Below are 16,157 nucleotides of genomic sequence, written 5' to 3'. Positions count from 1 at the left end.
CGCCCATAAAAAGATCACCGATGAAGTGGGTCAGGGAAATGCCTTTGCGGACAGCATAGCGAGACAAACGGGTATGTCCCGAACTGACTCCCCCATGTACGTGACAAAATCCCAAGCTGAGCGATGGAATGATGCTAGAGCGGAGATATTAGATATGCAGAAATCAGCTACTGAATCAGAACTTGCGGTATGGGCAGTAGATGGGGTGCTAGATGATGAAGGGTGTTGGAGAAGCAAGGACATGGAGAGATGGAAATTGCCTGCAGCTTACTTGCAAGCGATGGTTCAGATGACACATGGGTTGGCGCACGTGGGGGCTCTTGCAATCACTCGATTGTTAACACGAGTTTGGGAACATCCCGAGATTGCTAATACTGCCAAGAGAGTAGTGCAGACCTGCCTGATATGTTTGCAGCACAATCCTGCAAAGGGGACCCATACTCCGAAAGGAGGGTTTGTTCCACCTTCTGCACCATTCGAGGTACTTCAAATGGATTACATCCAGCTTGAGCGCTGCCATAACCTTAAGTATGTCTTAGTGGTGGTGTGTGCTTTTAGCAAATGGGTTGAGGCCTTCCCCACGAAAGATAATACAGCTTTGACAACAGCTAAGGTTTTGCTCAAGGAGTATTTCCCTCGATTTGGAGTTTGTACATTTTTGTGGAGCGATAATGGGCCTCATTTTGTCGGGAAAATTGTGGAGTATGTGTTGAAAGGCTTGGGGATTCAGCAGAAGTTTCATGCTGTGTTCCACCCTCAGTGAGCAGGTCTTGTCGAGCGGTATAATGCCACATTGAAACTAAAACTGGCTAAGATTGTGGCATCCACGTCATTGAAATGGCCGGATGCCTTACCGCTAGCATTGCTCTCTCTCAGATCGATCCCCCACTCTCGAACAGGCCTCACACCATAGGAAGTGGTGTTTGGAAGGCCTATGAATATTTGGGGGGTGCCTAAGCCGCGATTGATACATGATGTGCCTTGTATAATGATGAACGATTATTTGGCACGATTAACAAATGATTTACTTTCTATTCACCAACAGGTTCGAGAAGCGCTCCCTGACAACTCTACTGGAGAAGGCCATGATCTTCGCCCTGGTGACCACGTCATGATTAAATCGTTTGAGAGGGCGAACAGCTTGGAACCAAGGTGGAAAGGCCCCGAGCAGGTCCTCCTGGCGACTCGAACAGCTGTACGAGTGACCAATAGGAAGCGGTGGATACATTCAACACACTGCCGTCGTGTCTCTCCTGATCTGGTGAATCCTGCTGTGTTGACCGACTTCCAAGAGATTTTGGAGAAAGAAAAGAGCCCAGCTGTGACATCGGCCGAAGTTGAGGGAGCCTTCCCGGACCACACTGCTTCTGGACGAGAGCGCTATAATCTGCGGCCACGATAAGAAGATTTTTTTGGGGGGTTTTCGAGACTGGTTGGTTACCGCTCTGGGGTTTGTGAAACGGAAGCCGGGAATCTCAAGGGGGGGGGATCAGTTCTGCCAAGAGTAGCGACACCCGTCTTGACCCCGGAGAAGAAAACAACGGCTACCTCGGAGCTCAGCACCGTATTTTTCTTTTTTAGGTGTAATACACACATATGTACATTTGAGAATTTGTGAACTTTCTGAACTATTTAAGACTTTGGAAAATAATTGAACTATGGCGTCTTCTGCATCACGGGACAAAAGAATACTTGGTGCCATCCTCTTTGTCTTGACGATTGTGGTAATAGCAGTGATAGCTTGGGTAGTTGAACTTGTGGTGCCTGCACGTGAACATTTGCTGCCGACTACCCCGGCTCCATCTGAACATTTTCATTTCACTTTGCCTTACCATGAAGAACGGCACCGACAGACTTATTTGAACAATAGCTTTATTCAAATACTGCATCATACGCATAACATGACAAACACGTCTAATTGCTGGGTGTGTGGGATGTTGCCCGGGCACCAGAAGAAAGGGGGCACTCCACTCATTCCACTCCCGTTCTCACATAATGGATCCTGCAATGCCTGGTACACTCTCCTCTTCACTTTGAGATGGCCAACAAAAGGGGGGGTGCTTTTCCGTTTGAATAAAGTATGTTATCATGACCGGGATGGGTATCCACGAGCTGAGGGTACTCGATTCGAATGGGAGGAGTACCGCCCCGATAATGTGTCTGCCCCACGTGTTTACAGCAATCAACGTAACATTAATGTCTCTAGCTCACATGTTATTAATGTTATTGCCACTAAAGCTGATTTGTGCATACGCAATAAAGGTACAATATCGGTTGGGAGAAGCGAATGCAATACTACACTTACGTTTGATAGTCCAAACGGCATATCGTTTGTAGCATCTCGGAATACGTATTTTATTTGTGGAACGAAGGGTTATCATCAGCTCCCGTTGGGATGGTTAGGCACTTGCTATGTATCTTTTGTACTGCCCCCTGTATTTATTGCCCCACCAATGTATCATAATGACTATATTCTGTATCATGATTTCGTGCTGAATCGTGCTAAACGTGCTGTTGTTCTGGACGACATCGACCAGACGGACACTAATTTGCAACAGTATGTGGACTTCAATTTGGGACTGTTTTCCTTTGTTGGGGTAGCTTTAAATAGTCGAAAGATACGACGACTGACCCGTGTAGTTGAGGCTGTGGCAAATGATACTGCCATCGCATTAGGGAATATTACTGAAGAACTTCAGATTTCTAGGATTGTTACGCTCCAGAACCGAATGGTTCTAGATGTAGTTCTAGCTGACCGTGGGGGGGCATGTAGAATCATCGGAAGCAGCTGTTGTGTATATTTACCTGACAATTCACCATCTGTTTATAATGCCATTTCAAAATTGCATAAGATAGCTGCTGAAATACACCCGGATAATGGAACTTGGACTCTTTCAGGGTGGTTCTGGTCAATGCTTACCACTTGGGGCTGGAAATTGCTAACGATTTTATGCATCATTGTGGGGATACTGTTTGGTGTATGCTTATGTATTCAATGTGGCCCTGCTTTATGTTCTATGTGCTTATCGGCTTGCATACCATCAAGGCGAGCTCTTGCCCATGATAAAATGATGCTTCATAAAGAAGTAACCCAAATAATGCTAATTGATATTGAGGATGAACACCCTGATTATGTTCACTATGAGGTAGATTCAGCTAAACGCTAAAAGGGTCGTCTGTCGTAATTTGGCGATGGCCGAGTTAGCGCTTAGCTGTGCTACACGTTTCCCGCTTAACTTGACTATACTCGGAAACGCCATTTTGTGTGTCACAGCGGCCATCTTAGATCATAAGCGGCCTCGTGGCCAGCATGGCCTTTAGTCCGTTGTCCGTGCCATTGACCACTTGAGTTTGCCCAGCAACAGGCTATTTTTAGTACTGGTCAAGCCTGTACATGCGCAGTCCCCACTGACCAGTCACCCCTCAGGAATGTGCCGCCAAACTGACCAGCGGGGTTGTAACCCCTCCAATGAGCTGGCTGTGTTCCAAAAGATGACCATATATGTACATAACGCTTTGTAAACTTTGTACCGCCTATTGTTTTATTACCTGCGAATTGTATAAAAGAGCGAGTCACACCGATGTTCGGTGTGATACTTCTTGCATTACCGAAGGGTGCTGTAGGAATGTACCACCACCCCATGGGGTCTTAATAAACTTGTTCTTTGAATTTTTCAGTTTCCGTGCCAACAGTTCTTTCGATGTAAATGGGTTATCTTCGGAGCATGTAGGCCTTGGGAACCCGATACTACACAGGGACCACCTCCTTTCTACAAGTTCAATTTCCTTGGCCACAGCAGTTTCGGCTAGTTTGAGAAAGGCATCTAATGTCCCGACCCCACCAACCCCAGAGCACACTTTAGGGTTAACTTTAGCCATAACAGTACAGTAAAACCCGCCTGAATGTAGGTTAACGAAACTCTTAACCCAAGTGTGTCAATACGGTTGGCCTAGTATAACAATGTCTAACAATGTCTCGCACCTTACTTGTTGTCTCTAATACTGGCCAACCATTGATGTAAGAGTAAGAGGGGTGGCTCGGCCTCCTCTGGCCCCAGACGGCCACAGACAGCCCCGCCCTTGTCCCGGGCTTCTCCCAGCGTGCTCCCGCGCGTGTCCCGCGGGATGAGGTTCCAAGGGAGCCTTTATGCGCCTCCTGGCTCTTCCATGTGACGTCCGCTGCTGCTTGGAGGTGTAGTCCATGGAGTAGGAGGGGCCCGGCAGAGCCAAGCCCGGCCGGAGGAATAAGTGGAGCAAAGCCCGGCCCTCAGGTGCTGCCACAGGGATTCGGGGCTTGGCGGAGCCAAGTCTGTCCAAGAAGATGTGGCGGAGCAATGCCAGGCCCTCAGGAACGAGTACAAGCAACAGGTGAGCTTCCCACCGGACTCGGCACCAAGGGAGCCTTTAGGCGCCTCCTGGCGCTTCCATGTGACGTCTGCTGCTGCTGGGAGGTGTAGTCCAGGGAGTAGGAGGGGCCCGGCGGAGCCAAGCCCGGCTGGAGGAACAAGCGGAGCAAAGCCTGGCCCTCAGGTGCTGCCACGGGGATTCGGGGCTCGGCGGAGCCAAGCCTAGCCAAGAAGATGTGGCGGAACAATGCTTGGCCCTCAGGAACGAGTACAAACAATAGGTGAGCTTCCCCCCGGACTCAGCACCAAGAGAGCCTTTATGCGCCTCCTGGTGCTTCTATGTGATGTCCGCTGCTGCTGGGAGGTGTAGTCCAGGGAGTAGGAGGGGCCCGGCGGAGCCAAGCCCGGCCGGAGGAACAAGCAGAGCAAAGCCCGGCCCTCAGGTGCTGCCACGGGGATTCGGGGCTCGGCGGAGCCAAGCCCGGCCAATAAGATGTGGCGGAGCAATGCCCGGCCCTCAGGAACGAGTAGAAACAACTGGTGAGCTTGTGGTTTGTGTCATTTTGGTTAATTCTCCTGAAATTTCACATATTTACACAAAGGAAAATCATGTGAATTCTACACACCACAAAACATATGGTCTACAGTGATATAACAGTTTCCCCTTCAATCTCTCTCCATGTACACCAGTTGTCAAATTTGTCCATAAAGTAAGCAAGTTACATTATGGGGATATCTTTTTATTTTTCCAACAAACTTAGGGGCATGTTTACAAAGAAGTGATGGAGCGCGGCATTGTCCTTCTTGGCTTAATGCTGTGTCTGCCGCTTCTGAAACACAAGGGTGCACCGTATTTACAACAATACGTTGCAGCCCTGCATTTCCCCCTGTGCTGACGCTAAATTTAGCTGCCTAGTTCTAATGCAGACACCCTTGCACCATAGTGCAAAGCTGCCTGCGTTGGTGGGAATGACTGTTTATGTGCAGGAAGGTAAAGCAATATCCCCTGGGTTTGTCCATAAGCTACTCATACCCATCTCACTAAGTGTATTCCTCACACACCTTAACCATGGAATTTTGTTGGAAACGTCCTAGGTCTTGACGTCATTTAATGCCAGTGCATAATGCTTTAACTCTGGAGTCACCCAAATCCTCCAAATCAGTAACCTGTAGGCCCAAAATTAGGAAGAGCAGCATCCAGTGAGTGTATATATTACACTGTTTGTACATTTGCAACTTAGGGCCATGTGTGCAAAAAGTAAGAATTATGATTTCCTAATTGTGATTCTTACCTTATCACAACTACTAATGTACGAAAAAATACAAATATTATATAGCGATTCCAAGTGGGTGGCAAATCGACCTACCTCATGAATTTTTAGGAAGTAGGTTGCAGTTTACTCCCCAATAGGAAAGAGGACTATCACAGAGGTGGTGACCTGCTGGCGTCAGCAGACCACCCTGTCTTTGATTGCTTTTTCATAAAGCAATCTTTTTTTTAATTCAGCCTGTTTTCCTTAAACGAAAACGAGATGTGTTTAAAAAATAAAAAATGTAACTTTTTGTTTAATTTTAGGGGAGTAGGTGGTGGTCCGTGGGTCCACTGCCTGCTCTTGAAAAATATTTTGGCTACATTCTCAAGGGGGAAGGAGCCCCTTTTTGACTTCTTCCCATTTGTGAATGGTTACTGCAACCTTTCAGTGGTTGATAAAAAATGACTCTTTTGCGAATGTAATTCAGTCGTAGAACAATAAAACATACCATTGTGATTCTGTAGTTGGAAGAGACACCCTAATCATGCCCCTTTCAAATACAGATTTGGTTTGTTTTTGCACTACCACATTTCGATTCGGTAACGTGTTACCAAATAGAAATTTGGGGTTCATAAATACCAAAATGCATTTTTGCAATCGCAAACTGCTTGATGCTGCGAATTGGCCCATTTGTGACAGACCAGATGCTCCATTAGCAAAGTACATAAGAGGAGGGAGTGGGGACGAGCCTTGATGAGTGCCCTACCTCAGCATCTAACTTTCAGGCATTGTTTTGCTAACTCTAACTCCCACCTCAGGTTTTGAATGGGCCCTAGTGAAAATGTTATTACTTCGATGTAATCTTGATGTCATTACACCACGTTGTATAATGAGATTTCATTCTCGGGTAAAAAATTGTAACAATTCTTGTAGAAGGCTTTCCGAATGCAAGAGGCTGTTGTAGTGCTGTTTCTTGCGCCGTGAATGCAGTGAAATTCATTCCAAGTCGATTTGTTACGAGAGAACACTTTTAAGGCAACATTTTAGCGTGATCTCCAGTTTCTTTTTACAGTGAAAGTGCATTGAGTACTTTACACATTGCCTCTTATGTTATGCCTGGCTGCTCTTTGCCAAGGCACCAAAGAGGGAGCATGAGCTTATTTAAGTGTGTGCCTGACTTACCCTGACTAAAATTGCAGTCCTTACTTGGACATGTTCCATACCTCTGCCAACTAAAGACCCGGTTTCTTACCCTCACCATGTGGAGAGAGTGCTCTTAAATGACTGAAACCGATAATTGTGCTCTTTTGGGGAAAAATACCAGCCATTTCTTGTGTTTCAAATGTGCTGTCTCTTTGCCATTCTGTCTGCTGATTTATACTAAGGGCATTTTTCACCTTTTGAAGTGTGTAGACTTTACGCTAGTCTGCCAAACATTTATACGGTGACCTTTTTGCTCACTTTAATGAAGGAAGACTCCACGTTAGTGTGTTTAATGATTTATATTTAGACTTTCATTGATTTCTAAACTGAACAGATTTATGATAGTCATTTGCTATGATATTTTGATTCTGGTTATTTACTTGCTTTGGAAATTAGGCCTTCTGTTATAACTTCTCACAATTTATAATATTCAATGCATTTTCAATGCTGATTTGAATTTGAATAACTAACTACTTTTTGCCTTCTGTATTGATTCTTAAATTTGAATAAACCTTTAAGATTTTGGATTTCAGTTTGGTTCCATGGAGGTTTTCCTTATTTTTCTAGGACACTGTCTATTGAGACTCACAGGACTCGTGGGTCTTAACTCTTTTAATCTATTAGTTAACATTGTCACAGGGTTGGATTGGCGAACAATTCACAAAAGACAGTTGGAAACAAGCTCATTGCCAATGGTTTTAATATTAAATTGTAGGTGAAAGTTATAGTTGAAAATTGACTCTAGATATTTGGCATTGTGACTTATAGTCTGCTTGCAGTCAAGGATTGAGCAGGCAAGGTTAATGATCTGGGTGAGATTAGTAAAAAATTCAGTTTTTCGTGGGATAAGTTTTAAATGATTCTAACAAGAGGGCGAGAGAGTGAGAAGAGATTAGGAAGGACACATCATCATCCCTAAGAAATGTCCTAGCAACCCAAAAAAACACCGTTCTCTGTAGAAATAAGTGAAACCTTCCTCGTACCTAACAAGAAAAAAAGTATTGGCTTTTTCATAAAAGTATTTCCACCCACACAAGTGTGTGGCATGCTTCATTATTGAGTCCCAGCCCAGTAGACCACCAATACTGGGTGTGCTCAACACCGTTTGTGGAGGGAGCACTTTGATGTTGATTACAAGGATTCAAGGGATCAAGAAGGGGAATTAAAATAGTTTATGGATACTCCTTATCCAATTTATTTCTGAAATTCCTATTGCAAACTAAAAACAGAGTGGGATGTGTCTAGGGAAGGTTATTGACCTCTACATCCAGTGGTTGACATGTTTCAGACAGTTATGCTCTGACGAAAAGGCCATCTGGCTTTTATCCAGACCACACTGCTCCCTATTTTTACCAAAAGTGAGCCAATATATATGTCACACACATCACCTACATGCATACACTCATAGCTACATCACCAAGGAGCTATGGTATGTTACCACTCAAGTAACCTGGGCATTGGCTGGCTTCTAAATCTGTGGAAATAAGGTAACAAATCATACATTTATCATGACAAGAAACAGGAATCTGCCAAAAAAGCAGGCTGTGTTAAGAAGTCATCGGTCAACATCACTAGAATGAGCACTGGCATCAAACCCTCTTTTTATGCCAAGATGAGGTATAGAGTTTACCTACTGCACTCTCTCCTGGTCATGAACATTGGGATCCTCCCTAGAGCAGCAACAGCACCACTACTACCACCAAAATCAATCAAAGCAGATGTCTCTTAGTGCTGCAGTTACTATTTTCATTGGAGAGACCAGTGAGTCCAAAAAGGAATTGTCATGGCAGACAGAATATTCCCAGCCAACTGAACTGAAACAACAGTAATAGGAGCTTGCTATTCATATCTTTCTTAGATAGGAGGAGAGCAGGAAGTTGAACTTGCACCACAGCAGGATGTGGTGTGTGATTTTCCATCAGTAACTTGGATGTTGGTTAAGAACATTTTAGTTAGGCAACAGTTGTTTAGATTCCGTTTCCAGATAACAGTCCATGAGACAGATATGAAAGATGTGGTCATCAGGTGGGTTACAAAAATATCCCAGACATTCCCATTAGGATATCACTTTTCGAGTTTCTCAGTGGAAGGTTCCTTGGTGTTGTCCTCAATAGGGCCAGATGAATGAACCCTCCTAAGTGCCAGTGTAGCAGTCTGAATTTTAAAGGGGGGGGGAGTGGCAGTTGACTCTGTTGGCAGCAGGGTCCTGTTTTCCATGCAGCTGCCATCTGGAGATGTTTCAGGGAATAAGCTGGCAGCAATAGTACTTGGTTACAGAAAATGGCAGCTATATCAAATATTGCTGCCACCAGTATGTTAAAGCCATCCGGCGCCACAGCAAAATGTAGAATTAGCACACTCCAGTATATCATTCCAAACTCATAGGAGTTCAGTAGTTTGGCCCAGAAGATACTCCTTCTATGTAGTTGCACCCAAACTACTTAAAGATAAACACAGAGAAAACGGAGGTGATATTGTTTGGGAATGATCCCAACTTCTTGAATGATTCCTGATGGCCTGTTGTTGCTGGACCATGTCCGGCCCCAGGAAATAAAGTGAGAAATAGAACAGAGTATTCACCTTACATCCGTGTGCTTTTATTTTCTAAAGATCTTAAGAATGATTTTCCCTTTTATCCCACTGAAGATGTAACAAACTGTAGCAGTTGCCTTGATTCTGTCTTAGATAGATTATGTAATGCTTTCTATCTAGGTATCGACAAATGTCTGCAGTCAAAACTCCAGTCTATGCAAAAAGCTGAAGCCTGATTGCTGCTGAAAATTCACAAATTCAGCTTCATATCTAACGGCATCAAGGACCTTCATTGGATGCCATTCTTAGAGAGGATTACATTCAAAGCACTGTGTATGGTCCATAAGATATTGCAAGGCCATGGGCTGTGTGACCTCCAGAAACCTTTTGTCTAGTATGCCCCCAACGTAATTTGAGGTCCACCGATGCTCATCTTGTCATCATTCCCAGGATCAGAAAGACCAAGTGGGGTGGCAGAAGCCTCACCCACTTTGCAGGCAAACTCTGGAATGCCCTGCCTTTCTCCCTTAGATCTCAACCTAATAGACTTTCTTTTAGGAAGTCACTAAAAACCTACCGCTTTTCCTCTAAGTATATGTAATTTCTTCTCCCTGGGTAACTTAAGCATATGTTGTACTTTAGAAATATTTTACTTACTTACCCATCCGGTCTCTGCTTATGGTGTTGCATTGATGACTACATTCTGAGCCTCCCTCTCTGCAGCAGGTCCTGATCCAACCCTTTGCAAATAGCCCTATGTGGCCCTATGGCTGTTACTGGGTAGGCACAGGTGGAGTGTGTCCTGGCTGTACAGCAGAAGTTATGGGTATCACAGCAGTTGTTGAGAGTGTGGGCCTGTTAGTAATGAGAGTCTCTAGTTGGCAGAGGAAGGTACCTTTGAACAAATAGGGACCCTTGTTTCTAGTCAGGACAAGGGGGATACACTTCTGAAATAACCCATGCCCAGCCCCTTAGTAGCTTGGCATGAGCAGACAGGCTTATCTCAGAGGCAGTGTGTAAAGCATTTGTGAACACACACAGTAATACTGTGAAAACACTCCAAATAGACACCACATCAGTTTAGAAAAATTTGAAATCTTTATCTAAACCAAACAAGATGAAAACAACGAAAATCCACAATACAGTAATAAAAATATGACTTTCAAATGGTAGAAATAGTTCAGTTCAAAACAAATTGCAGATGCAATACTTTTCACACAAAGTAGCTGGGATGCGTTGCGCACAGAAACAAAAAGGGCCATAGGGAAGGTGATGCGCGGTTCCTTACACTCAGGGAAGGTACTGCATCGGTTTCTTGCTCCGGGGAGGTGATGCGTTGGTACCTCACTGCTGTGCAGGGGAGGTGATGCGATGGTTCCTTACCGGAGAGGAGGTGATGCGTTGGTTTCTTACTGCGTGGGTAGGTGATGTGTCTGTCTCTTACTGCATCCCCCATTGATGTGACAAACCTGGCGCCTCGCTGTGATGCGATGATCTGGGACAATGCGTGAATTCTTGCAGCCGTACTGCAGGGGTTGCATGGCTTTTCCAGCTCCCAACAACCCGCACACCTCCAGAGGCGTAAAATAGCTACAGGCACCTCTTGGCAGGTCAGAACTCCCAGCAAGGACGTTCAGGGGTGCTGGGGATGAAGTATATGTGTCCCTGAGACTTCAGAACGGGAGGCAAGCTCTTCTTCAAGCCCTTGGAGAGCTTCCTCATGAAGGGGACACAGCAAACAGCAAAGTCCTTTTTTCCTTTCCTTGGCAGAAAGTAGCCACTGCAGGCCAACCCCAGACAGCAAACAGCACATTGGCAGTATTCCTCCTCAGTTTCTCAAGCTCTTCTCCTTGACAAAGGTTCCTCTTGATTTCCCAGAAGTGATCTAAAAGTCAGGGGTCTGAGCCCCTCTTTTTATATAGTAAATCTCTTTGTTCTCTCCTGGCCCAGGACTCTGATCCCAGTCCAAACCAGTTCTGGAGGGCACTTTGCTAGTGTACAACAACCTCTATTGTCAGTGTGAGCCCTGGCTCCAGACACACCACAGGGGGCAGAGCTATCATTGTGAAAGGCAGGCACAGCCCTATTCAGGTAAAGGTGCTACTCCTCCTACCACTCCAAATGCAGATCAGGCCTATTCAGCCTAGCACTGACTCATCCAGACTCTCTGAAACCACTGCACCTCTCCATCCCCTGTCACTCCAAAGCCAGACAGTCAATACACACTCTAGCAGAGGCACACTATATGGCTAAGGAAGAAAGCACTTTCTAAAAGTGGTATTTTCAAACACAGAATGTAAAAATCACCCTCACTAAAAGATGCATTTTAACATTCTGAGTTCAGGCATACTACATTTTATTTTCCAAAATGGTTCATAGGGGCATTTAAGATGTTATAAGCAAACTCCCTATTCTATCCTATGGGAACAGATAGCCTTAGAATAGTGAAAAACGAAATTAGCAGTATTTCACTATCAGGACATGCCACACACATCAGGGCATGACCTACCTTTCACAAACACTGCACCCTACCCACAGGGGTACCTTAGGCCTACCTTAGGGGTGACTAACATGTAAGAAAATAGAAGGTTAGGGCCTGACAAGTGGGTGCACTTGCCAGGTCGACATGGCAGTCCTAGAGAGCACACAGGCTTTGCAATGGCAGGCCTGAGCTAAATTTACAGGTTGCTTATGTGGGTGGCACGATCACAACAATTTACAAAGGGAGCATATGCACTTTAGCACTGATCATCAGTGGTAAAGTGCCCAGAGTCATAAAACCAACAAAAACGGCCAGAAACAGAAGGCCCAAAAGCAAAATGTCTAGGGATAACCCCGCTGGATAAGCCAGGTCTAACAGGGCCACAGGGGCCTGTGGTGGTGCTCATGTTGGTAATGGGGTACAAGTCTCAGCTGATTGTTCATGATCTTCTCCCCCTCAAGGGAGGTAGTTGTCTCGGGCACTGTCCACCCAAATCTGATGGGCCAGGCTGGGGAGCATGATCTTTCTACTCAGTAGAAGTGCTGTTACTACCAAAAGATTGGGATTTTTCTAATCTTCAGGAATTTTGGACAACACAGTCGAGGCAGATGACTGTTACGTTTGTGCCTCAATATGAAAAAAATACAATAAGACATAATGATTCTTTTTGGAAATCATAGTCGTTTTTATTTAATTTGCAATTGTGTGCTATTAAACATTATCCCTTCAATGATCTTTCTGAGGTCACACAGCTCATCACTAATTTTCCTCACGCTACTGATGGAAATGACCTGATTTTAATTGTTAGTAACATACCTAAGATATATTGAGTGGCCTTTTGATACAGTGTGTAGTCTTGTGACTGACTGTCCTCCCTTTCAATATGCCATTTTTCGTTTTAGAAGGACATACAGTCAGTGTAATATGGTGCTTGTAGATATTATATAACAGACTTCAAACCTAATAGATATAGTGGGATTTGTCCTGATAGTGTTTTAACAAATCTGTCAAATGCGTGATTTAATGATGTCTGCTTTTAGTATGTAAAGGTACAAAACAGGTGTGTTTCTTTTTTTATTAGAAAAGATGAATTGGTGACAAGGTGCCCATGGCCTATTGTGTTACTTACATTTTCTAATGTCAGTGGACATGTGCTGCTACATTTTGGCCAATACCACCTCAGGTACCTTTCGTATTTGAGTATATGGAGCCAATTGAATAGTCACATTATAGAAAAATATTGATATTGCTCTCTAATTTCTTTTCTTGCTCTTGTGTGAATTGTATTGTTGATCGTTCTTTAACTCACTTCGCCACCCCAGTTCAGACCCAGCCATATGCAAATCAGTCTTGACCCTGTTCCTCATGGGAACATTCCAGCCCCAACTGCCAAGCCAGGTCTTCCCTGAACCAAAATATATGGAGCCAATTTCATGGTCACATTATTGAAAAATATTGATATATTTCTCAGATTTTTTTACTTGCTGTAGTGCGTATTGATTGAATCTACGAGGCACACTGTTGCCATTTGAAATTGTCGGGGATTTGTTCCACTTTCACCCTGAAAAACGTGACTTGGGGGTGACCACTCATTTTCATCAGGTAACTCCTATTGTTGAGTGCTTCACGTAGTCGGAGTATGAGAGATGTTGAGACTTTCTTACACTCGTGTTCTTTGCATCATTTACTTTTTAGAACACTCTGACATCCATTAAGATGAAGCCCGATGAGAGTCCCAGTACTACATGCCTGGGCCTTGAAACGCGTGGCATCTTTCCAACACGGAGGAATTGCAAATTGCTATCCAATATTTCTTGAGGGAAACGGACTGAAAACTTTTCCCCTCGCAAACGCATAAATTAGTTCCCTGTGTTAGCCATTCTCTTTGGCTTGAAAACATTGTATAGCTACAAGGTTTGCCTTTTTTGTCAAGAGATATGATGCAAATATATTGATGTTTGCTCTGAATTATTGTACATAGTGATGCTTTACTTTATTGTTTGTTTATGAATGTCTTCTGTGAATTGTTTATTGAATCATGTGATGTCAATTGAAAATTAAGTGTTTTCTTTCTTTTCATGCATTTGAAGTTTGGTGCAAAAATACAAATTTCTAAAAGGAATAGTTAAATAAATAACCCATTCAAACAGAAATAATAGTTGTTTTATCACCGCTCTAAAGTAAAAAGAACATAAGGAGTGAAGGAGCCAGGTTCTTCTTCTTGGATTTTGATAAGTATTATGGCCCTAATTGACTTCCGTCCTTTGGGCCTAAACCCGTCCTTCAGAACCTCCTAACAGAACACTCCTGGACCAGTGAAATATTAAGAAGAAGTACTGCCCTTTTGCCTAAAAAAGGAAGATTGGACTTGCTTGCCTTGAACCTAGGCTCCGTTGCGTGACTCTAAGGGTCAGTTTGCTGAACTCCTGTGTGAACTACAGAACAGAGCAGGCATCCAGAGGTCTCACTACAATTGCCTAGCTGACCAGCTCCAACTGAACCTGCCCGGATCTCCCTGGGCCCTGCTGTTGGTCTTTGCTGGAGTGACTCTTGTTCCCCGAGAGGGCCCCCCAGGTCCTAAACACTTGGCTGGCATCAGAGTGCACTCCTCCTACAGAAAAGGTGAAGATACAAAAGTTTTGGGCTCCTTGCAAAGTGACCTCTTCATACAGAGATTCTACTGCTTGCGACGCCCATCAATATGGAGCTCCAACAGGACCTGCTCTTCACTCTGACAGGGACCAGAAGCACCAACAGCCAATATCAAGTTGAAGTGAAACCTGCTCTGCACGCAGACAGTGACAGCCCACATCAACCACCAATATGAAGGTCCAGTGGGGTACAGGATCTTCATGCTGACAGTGATAACCCATGTTGATCACCAATGTGAGTCTTCAGTGATGTCTGTCCACAAAGTCCAAACTGCTCTTCCACCCAACAACCTCCTCTTTGCTGCACTTGCCAACAAGAATGGCAATCTTCGAGCAGGACGTGAGAAGTTAACTATTCAACTAGACTAACCTGGTTCCTGAATCTGTCCTGAACTTGTGACTTTCCCCTGGTCCAGCATGAACAGATAACTGCAAGTGGTGATTTGTACTTTTTGGCGCAATTTCCACCCAAAACGTTAAAATCATATCTACTAAATTGGTTTGGGACATTCTTGCGTTGTATATTTCACTTTATTAAGTATTGAATGTTTTTTCCATGCTATGAAAGGGTTACCAGAGAGTTAAGCCCAGGTTTATTTAGTGATTGCTGTGGATTACCCTCACAAGGAATGTATTTATTATTTGAGTGGGACTTCCACTACTCTCAAATAATAAACCAATTTCTTAAATACATTAACTAGATACACTTGCAGATAGGCATTATATAGGTGTAAAGAAACAACATCTAGGGTTGCTGATTCCCTGTGATTCACCCACGCCCTTTTGTGGTGTCATGTCTATTAGCAAGATATCCAGTGTAGGCGCTGCACTACCCCTGAGTTCTTACATAGTATCCGTGACTGTATTTTTGTAACAGACTCTCATACAATCTCTGGGCATCAGCAGGAAATGGTGTCTTTTCATTTTACAATTTGTTGTTGCCAGTGGTGTTGATTGTCACAGATAAGTCACACAGCTGTACAACTCTGGTCAGCGTGTACGGGCCACTTTGCAGTGCTAATGAGGGGCGTATGTATACATCACTGCATTCCTATTTCAGTGTAGGTGGGACAATGGATGTGGGTTGCTTTTAAAAATAAAAAGGATCAATATTTGGATTTTTCCATTCCTAACTTACTTACTGTTATGGGTGAGAATCATTGAGCAACAGTAGTGTGTATTTTGTTACAAGATGGCACCACATGACCATGTTACTAGGGATGTGCAAAATGTACATCATTTTCTTTTCACATATTACAGAAATGTACAGGAAAACTGTGTTAAGTTATGTGAAATGCATCTGTGGCACCTCTTGTCGAAAAAATATAATGCTAGAGACACATGTTGCGTCCCAAAAAATAGACGTCTCCATCCACCCTATTCTGAATCACCTCTTCTCCTTTTGCAAGTTCATTGTCACTCATTTTTGTTTCTCACTGCCCTGTATCTTTAGTATAAGTGTTTGCTCCCTTTTTTTAGTAGGTATCCCATTCCACTCTTTTCAGCTATGGCAGAGGCAGGTTTTGATTCCTACACCTCCTGTGTGAGACAGTGGGGTGAGAAGGTAGCACCCCACCATATTTTCAACCAGGTTGAAGTGGCAGTATTAGTTGTTTTCGAACAGCACCCTCTACCCCTCTTGCTGGCAGCAGGAGGCAGGTCCGGGAAGGTCTACAGCCTGGCAGAGTGC

This window comes from Lissotriton vulgaris, chromosome 10 (assembly GCF_964263255.1).
Source record: "Lissotriton vulgaris chromosome 10, aLisVul1.2, whole genome shotgun sequence".
NCBI lineage: Eukaryota > Metazoa > Chordata > Amphibia > Caudata > Salamandridae > Lissotriton > Lissotriton vulgaris.
Note: the sequence above shows the minus strand (reverse complement) of the source record.